Consider the following 9475-nt stretch of genomic DNA (forward strand, 5'->3'; position numbering starts at 1 on the left):
ATATAGAGAGGTATATGTGATTTCAGCAGCCAATGACACAAGTCGTTGTGTCTCGACATTGTTTATTTCTTGCTCCCTGATTGGCTAGTCAAAATGTCCATACATAATGTTAGAAAAAAAATGTTACAAGCACGCTGCTCCTCTGAGCTCTCCCCACCCCTTCCTTCATCAAACACGTACCCCTTGCTGATCGTACACCACCACTATCCTAGCCACAGTGCTCAAAATACTTTAGTGACAATGCAAATATTTTGACACACTTTTACCAAATATTACCGATTTTTGCAAATTTTATGAAAATGTGCTTGTGTTTCCTATAACGAATCCGAATGTGCCATATTTGTGCCAAATTTATGTTTGGAGATTATTTTTCTAACATATTCACTCATCCCTAATTGAGATCATTGTACTATCTAAATAATTTCTGCAGTTATCATGCTTTAAATGGACACTCTACCAAAAACTAATTTGCCTTATTTAAAAAAAAGTAATTGTTATAATGATGAAACTGCTCCCACTCTCTCTTCACAATATTAGATGTTTTTAAGAGATGCCATCGGCTTTCTGTACTTTTTTTATGGTTTACATGGAATATTCTAATAAATCTGTCATTAAACGCTTGTCCACTGGTAGTGATAAAATGATAATATTAATTTTACGACAGGCAGCAAAATGAGATTCTTTTTTTCCTAACCAGTTTGTGGTGTAACCTGTTCAGCCAGTAGAGGTCAGCACATCAGAACACTGTCATATTACATGATTTATCTTATATGGATATATATGGGATTGCTGTAAATACATTTTTGGCAAAGAATATTAAACTATTTCGCTTTCTGACGACCGTGTCCCTTTATTTAGTCTCCGAAATGTTGTCTCTATTATTTTAAATTTCCACGAAATAACATTTTATTTACTTAGCTATCATTGTGTTCATTCAGGGGTCGGATTAAAAACTGACTGTGTAATGTGTTAAGCCTTGGTGCAATAAATGTCACCGGGTCACAATATTGATCGATTTATTTCACTCACCGCAGTATATTATTATCTTGGTGGATAGTAAAATCTCTCAAAAACTGAATAATATTCTATGTCTAAAAGCTACACCTTATAGTACATTCTGTCTTTTCCTCATGAAATTGTATCATATATTATATTTTTTCCCCTCTGCTCTCATTAGATTGTCATTATCATTCAAAATCTGTAACCAATTCCCTATTGTTATATTATTCAGTTAACTTTGCCGTTACTCCACATTATAATAGATTTAGGTAAAGAGCCAAGAAGCCTCCATAGATTGTAACCACAGATGCAACATTGCTTCCTGATGATAATCCCATGTTTTATTAATGTTCACCTGTCTTCTGTGTATTGTGGATAAGTTTCAAACATTCAGCTACAGTATGTGGACGGAGCTATGGTAATAGTCATGCTGATTATCATGGTTTATGTGTAGAACTAAACCTTTCTTGCTGTACTGTATATATATATGGTATATAAAGAAAAACGGTCATCCTGTAAAAATAGAATCCCTTATACAGTCATATGAAAAAGTTTGGGCACCCCTATTAATCTTAAGCTTAATGTTTTATAAAAATTGTTTTTTTTGCAACAGCTATTTCAGTTTCATATATCTAATAACTGTTGGACACAGTAATGTTTCTGCCTTGAAATTAGGTTTATTGTACTAACAGAAAATGTGCAATCTGCATTCAAACAAAATTTGACAGGTGCATCAGTATGGGCACCCTTATCATTTTCTTGTTTTAAATACTCCTACCTACTTTTTACTGACTTACTAAAGCACTTTTTTTGGTTTTGTAACCTCATTGAGCTTTGAACTTCATAGCTAGGTGTATGCAATCATGAGAAAAGCTACTTAAAGTGGCCACTTGCAAGTTGTTCTCCTGTTTGAATCTCCTCTGAAGAGTGGAATCATGGGCTCCTCAAAACAACTGTCAAATGATCTGAAAACAAAGATTATTCAACATAGTTGTTCAGGGGAAGGATACAAAAAGCTGTCTCAGAGATTTAATCTGTCAATTTCCACTGTGAGGAACATAGTAAGGAAATGGAAGAACACAGGTACAGTTCTTGTTAAGGCCAGAAGTGGCAGGCCAAGAAAAACATCAGAAAGGCAGAGAAGAAGAATGGTGAGATCAGTCAAGGACAATCCTCAGGCCACCTCCAGAGATCTGCAGCATCAACTTGCTGCAGATGGTGTCACTGTGCATCGGTCATCTATACAACGCACTTTGCACAAGGAGAAGCTGTATGGGAGAGTGATGCGAAAGAAGCCGTTTCTGCAAGCACACCACAAACAGAGTTGGCTGAGGTATGCAAAAGCACATTTGGAGAAGCCAATTTCTTTTTGGAAGAAGGTCCTGTGGACTCATGAAACCAAGATTCAGTTGTTTGGTAATACAAAAAGGCGTTATGCATGGCGGCAAAAAAACACAGTGCGTTGTATAGTTGACCGATGCACAGTGACACCATCTGCAGCAAGTTGATGCTGCAGCTCTCTGGAGGTGGTCTGAGGATACCTGCGCTATCTCATTCATTTCCGGCACCATTTTCTGTGTCCTGGTGCCAGAATTGGCGCCTGCGCAGTCCGCGCTTTCCGGCGCCATTTTCTTGAAGACACACTGCAATATGTCTTCAATAAGATGGCGCCGGAAAGCGTGGACTGCGCAGGCGCCGATTCCGGGAGCAGGGGGACATTCATGGCCCGGAATCGCGTTGGTGGAACCGTGGAACGGGACAGGTAAGTATACTCACCCTCCGCCTCCTGGCTCGTCCCTGCTTCTCCGTTGGAGATCGCGGTGTGCGTTCAGCGCTTATGCATACCGCGATCTCCTGGGAGCATGCTCTGTGGGGTCCAGACTGCGCCGGCGCTTGCGCAGTCTATAAAGGCTTCGGACAGAGTGACGCTCCCAGCGTTATATTATAGATATATATATATATTATCATAGTTATATTAAAGATTATCTTTTTATAGGATGAGTCGTGTTTTTTTTTACTTCACCGCATCTTGGGGCACATATTAATTAACTGCTATGAACTTTCAGAAAACAAACAAATAATTCAGCAATTGTTTGGTATGTTTTAAACATTTGGTATTGGAAAATAAAATGAAAAAAAAAAAAGATCGAGAGTTTTTTTTTTCTATCACCTCACCCCCTTCCCCCCAAAAAAATTAAATGATAAAAAATGAGTGAATAATTTATATGTACAGTAGTCTAAAATGGTAATGAAATTAATCTTATAAATGACAATTGACTAGGCGGTACTATATGTTTAGCTATACAAGGGTAAAGATTAGAAATGAGAGAAAAATGGGAGTGGAATTGTATTCTACTCAATATTACAAAAAATCTGCATTCGTCAAAATGCAGATTTGTTTTTTAATGAGCATCTGCTTTGACTCTGCAAAATGGCAGCCACTGGACCTATTTTTCTGAAATCTAAAGGGCCATCAGAAAAGTTAAAGAAATCCTTATAATCACCTTACCACTCACGTCTTTGGCCTCTCAACAGTGGCATACACAGAAATCATGGAGCCCTATAACAGAAGTTCTAATTGCCCTTCCTAAAAAAATTAATATTCTCTCACAGAAGAGCATACCTCGCAAGTTTGCAGCCCTCATAAAGTGATTTTCCTACTATTGAAGCCCCTAGATTCCCATCTCATTACCCAATAAAGTAGGATGCCAACAAAACTGCCAGCCAAACACAGTATAATGGTCCCCACACAGCCCTCCAAACAGCATAATGGCCCCAACACAGCCCTTTAAACAGCATAATAGCCCCCACTCAGCCATCCACACAATATTAAAGACCATACACAAATAGTCACACTGTATAATTGCACTCATGCAGTATAATGGCCCCACCAGCCCTCCAAACAGTATAATGGCCCCCACAAAGCTCTGCAAACAGTAAAATGGACTCCTACAAATCCCTACAAACAGTATAATGGCCACCATATTTCCTGAAAACAGTATAATAGAACCCCACAATGCCTTGCAAACAGTATAATGACCCCCACATAGCCCTCTATAAAGTAGAAAAGCTGCCACATATCTCTCCAAATATTATAATGGCTTCACACATAGTCCTCTAAATAGTATGGTGCCCCCACATAGCACTCTAAATATTGTAATTGCCCCCATATTTTATAAAGGGGCCCACATAGCCATTTAAATAGTATAATGACCTCACATAACCTTCCATATAATAAAATGGGCACATAGTTCTCCATATGGTTTAATGGCCATCACATACCACTCCAAGTATTATAATGGCCCCCACATTGCCTTCTATATAGTATAAGGGGCCCTACATTGTCCTCAATATAGTATAATGCACCCCATTGCCCTCCATATAGTATAATACACCCCAATTGTCCTTCATATAGTACAATGCACTCCCCATAGTCCTCCATATAGTATAATGCACCCCCTTTTCCTCTATATAGTATAATGTGCCTCCATATAGTATAATGTGCCCCCATTGCCCTCATATAGTAAAATGCACCTCATTGCCCTTCATATAGTATAATGCATCCGCATTGCACTTCATAAAGTATAATGAGACCCACTGCACTTCATATGTATAATGCACCTCCATATAGTATAATGCGCCACACAATATACTCATTGATTAAAAACTAATAATAAATTCTCACCTCCCCTTGGTCCCCCGCTGCTCTTTTCTCTTCAGTGTATGGTCTGAAGTGCCACACATCTTTGTCCAGCAGTCACCATTGTCATCACACCCACTGCACTAAGAAGTCAAATCTCAAATGCCGAAGGAGAATGATGGGGGAGGGAGCAAATTACTTCCCTCCTCCATAATTACAGTCAACTGTATCTGCATCCAGAAGGACGATGCAGCTGAAAGTGTGATACAGGGGAAGGGGGGCAGTGACACTGGGTCCTGGCCTGATTCATGTATTTAGCTTTAAGTTACTACCTGTTCAGTTCCATTCAGTGAAGAAAGAAGTCACATATTTACAAATCCCATACTTGGGCCGCAGGAGGTGTCACTTGCAGAGGTATAGATGTTGGACTATCAACTTCACAGTCTATGACCTTTTAAAAACCTTCCTATATAATTAATGGCCACCCCTTTGATGGAAATGATTAAGAGTTTGAAGTGAAAGCAGCACAATGCATTGGATATGTGTGAGCTGTAAAGGACATGTGCGTTTATTTGGAAGTTTTTCTTTTATGCACAGTATGTAAAATCTCATCGTTATGAACAGATTGAATATAACAGGGATTCTTAACAATGTTTATACAAAATAATGTATGTTCTGCAGCTATTACTGCATTTATATAACAGATTCCACATTTGTTCTACATTTTATGAGGTTAACACACATTCAGTATCTAATTATTCTAATAAGAAATAGGATTATATACTGAGAGCACACTTTATTAAATCATAAAATTAATGGCAGCTTCGGTGGGTCGGAGATTGAGAAGAGAGAGGCTATAGTGTCTAGCGCTACTTCTGTGTTTGTGGTTGGACATTTATTCTCGATAGGTATTGTGACAAAGTCACTGGCAAAGTACTGGAGGGGAGATATGTATCACTGAGGTTGTGAGTTTCAGTGATATGAACCTAGAAAAATGCTCCAGCACACTAGCTGCTGAGAGGAGTTAATTGACTATGTTAATGACTAGGTTTAGTGAACATCTGTAGAATGGGTGGCAGGCTGTTCACCATATCTCCACCCCAGGGTGTGGTTTAAGAGGTAAATAGTCAGCCTTCAGAGTCACTCAGTGTTTGATGTGCCTGGATGCAAGAGCTCCAGAGTAGTGATGAGCAAACGTTCTTGGATATCGTCTAATCTGAGCATGCTTGGGAGTTATCGGGATTACACTGTATTCATCACACAGCACACTACACTGACACTATATAGCCCTACTTCTCTTCAGTGTTCCAAACCCTTTAGTATACTGAACAAAAATAGAAACGCAATACTTTTGCTTTTACTCCCATTTTTCATAGCCTAAACTCAAAGATCTAAGACTTTTTCTCGCAAATATTGTTCACAAGGTTGTCTCAATCTGTGTTAGCGAGCTCTTCTCCTTTGCCGAGATAATCTATCCACCGGAGTGGTATATACAGATGCTGATTAGACAGCATGGTTATTGCACAGGAGTGCTTTAGGCTGGCCGCGATAAAAGGCCACTCTAAAATATGCAGTTTAACAGTATTGGGGGGCATCGCCATTTCCGCTTATGAACTCAAACATTTTGATTTATGAACCTCTGTGATGACTCTGTTCAGTACTACATTATTTTCCAGCATTCATATTTTATTGTCTGACTCTTTTACTCGTTTTTTTGTAAAACATCTTCATATTCCTTTTTTATATTTCCAGATAGAACATATATATTAGTGAAAGTAAAGAAATATTGTACAGAACACCATGTTAGCTATTATTACCATGTAATGACCGGGGCACTAGATGCCGAGGAGCTGTTATACTCAGCAGGTTCAATAATTAGCAAAATGAGGTAATTAAGGCTTTCCATTGATCACTTGTATGGAAAGCCAATAAATCCATAATGTTAAGTAAGAAATTAGAAACACATGGTGAAGGTATTGCAAGCCTCAGCTATCATCTATTTTCTTTAATATGATTTTAACCCCAACACAGCTATTCACTCTCTTCTGATGGCGCACCTTTCAGGCCCAAAGTGTAGAGAAACCCCTTTTGGTTTCTTAGAAGTAGAGGGGACTGAAGACTTTATTGTGTGCTCATGCTCTAAAATTATCTTTTACTGCTGTATGTGCTTAGGATCGGAGAAACTACCAATCCCATACATTTAACCCTATGATTACCAGGGAATTCTAGCTTGAATCAGTTCCCCACTTGATCTGATAGCAGACTGGGGACCCCTTTTTAGTCATCCCTTTGAACCTAGAAATGACCCTAGGTCCAACTGTTCAGAAAGCTTACTTCTTTCGCATAAAAAAGGCTTCCAATGAGAAAAAATGTTATGGCTGCTAAAATGCAGAGTGACAATTAGTTGGGTTAAAGATATTAAAGGGGTATTGCTATCTTCAAGATCCTATCCCAATATGTAGTAGGTGTAATAATTATTATAATATTAGCAAATACCTCCAATTAGAAATGTAGTATAGTTCTTTTGATTCGCTATGTTGCTTACCGCGTATGCAGGCATTGCCGGACCTTAGTTACCCATGGTTATGACCACTAACAACTAGCTAACTGTCACTATATCAGTGGTCAGAACCATAGATACCTAAGCTGCCCTGCACATGGGGTAAACGACATAGTGATTCAGAAGAACTATACTATAATTCTAATATTATTGTCATTACACCTACTACATATTGGGATAGTATCTTGGAGATGGGAATACTCTTTTAAAGTCAACGTGACAAATACTGTCCTTGCCTGTAGTCGAAAACTTACTGACATAGTGGATGTCTTTAATGTTTAGACTTGGCAATTTGGAAAGACATATACACCATAGAGGGAGGTTGATATGGTGGTAAGAGAGGAAGCCAAGGTGTAGTTGACTAAATCCTGTAATTGAATGGATATTGAGAAAATGTGCATGGTTCCCATCTCCATAGGGCTTAAAAACAAGACTATGTGGGGAATTCATTCAATGGCCTTGATTCATAAAAACTGGGGATGGTCACACTCGTCTTGACGAGTGGGCGACTGATAATGAATCAGTAGCTGGAGACAAAGTGATCCAGTTTCTGGTGATGATATAAAAAACAAACAAACATTTATTTGAACATTTTTAAAGTCCATGACATTCAATAGAAAAAGCAGGGAGCGGGAAACAACATGGCATCTCGTTTTGAATGCTAGCAGCGTTCTTTCTCAAGGCCTGATAAGAAAAATTTCCCATCTTCCCTACATCCGCAGTAAATGAATCCAATAGGATAAGAAAACACGTGCTATTAAAACTAACCTGAAATTAAATATAATATATTCTAATGCAAACAAAGCAAAACAAGAAATGGAAAAAAAAAACATTAAACAACAAGAAATACCTAATAATGGCATATAATATCGAGTCACAGATTCAAACCGTCAGGGAATCTTGATACTAGATTGAATATACAAAAGGCTTCCCTGGTGATGGAGAATTATTTATTGATGATTTATCTGACAGCAGGAAATTGGGAACAATAGTGAATAGACAAAACTGGTTTAGAAAATGTTTTGCCGGCACTGGGAGTTTTTTAATGTGATTATATCAATCTAATTGGCTCTTTCTTTAACAATTGCCTCTATCAATCAATCTGGACTCCAAGTTCCTTATTTCATTCTGAAAAGCCAAACTATGAATACAGTTCTGGAAAACCCTAGTAAATTCACCAACAGGTATAGATCTAACAGTATGTGTGGGGTGACAACTAGTCGCATGAAGAGACATCTTCCCAGCAGTAGGTTTCCTGTGAATTAAAAAATTGATATTATACTCAGGTAAACCAGTAAACCGCAGATCCAAAAAGGTAACAGTGACAGAATAAAAAAATTGGATGAATTGGAAATTATCCTCAATGGTGTTCATGTATTCTATAAAATGGGGGATGTCAGTGATTTCTCCACTCCAAATGAACAGCAAATCATCAATAAACCTGCCATACCAAAAAATTAAATAAAAAAATAGATTGCAAGAAGTACACAGTATACCTGTTGGTGACTTTACTAGGGTTTTCAGGAACTGTAGTGATAGTTTGATTTGTCAGAATGAAATGAGGAACTTGGAGTCCAGATTGATTGATAGCGGTTAATGCCAAATGGATGTTAACATGTGCATCCAATAGTGCCTGTGCTAAAGATAGAGCCAATTTAATTGAATATAATCATCATAAAAAACTTTTCTACATTTTCTAAACAAGTTTTCTCATTCAGTATAGTTCCCAATTTCCTTCTATCAAATAATTAATTAATAAATATTTACCTCTATTACATGAGGATAGAACTTTAGATTCACCAATGGTTTGAACGTAGCGGTATTATATGCCATTATTAGGCATTTCTTGTTGTTTAATGATTTTTTCGATTTCTTGTTTTGTTTTGTTTGTATTAGAATGTATTTTATTTAATTTCAGATTAGTTTTAATGTCATGTGTGTTTTCATCATATCAGATTCATTCACTGTGGATTTAGGGTAGATGGGAAATATTTCCCATCAGGACTTGAGGGCAAACTCTGTTAGCGTTCGAAATGCATCGCCATATTGTTTCCTGCTCCTCACTTTTAGTATTGAATTTAAGGACTTTTAAAATGTTCAAATAAATTTCATATTTATTAATATCATCACCAGAAGCTGAGTCACTTTTTTCTTACATTAACTTACATTTGCCAGCACATAATCCGATGCAAGCTGGATTGAATTACAGGATATGGTGAGCTGCTCTGTATGTCCGAGACTGGAGCAAGATTTCTGGCGTAAGGAATGTGTTACAT

This window comes from Ranitomeya variabilis, chromosome 7 (assembly GCF_051348905.1).
Source record: "Ranitomeya variabilis isolate aRanVar5 chromosome 7, aRanVar5.hap1, whole genome shotgun sequence".
In the NCBI taxonomy this organism is placed as follows: domain Eukaryota; kingdom Metazoa; phylum Chordata; class Amphibia; order Anura; family Dendrobatidae; genus Ranitomeya; species Ranitomeya variabilis.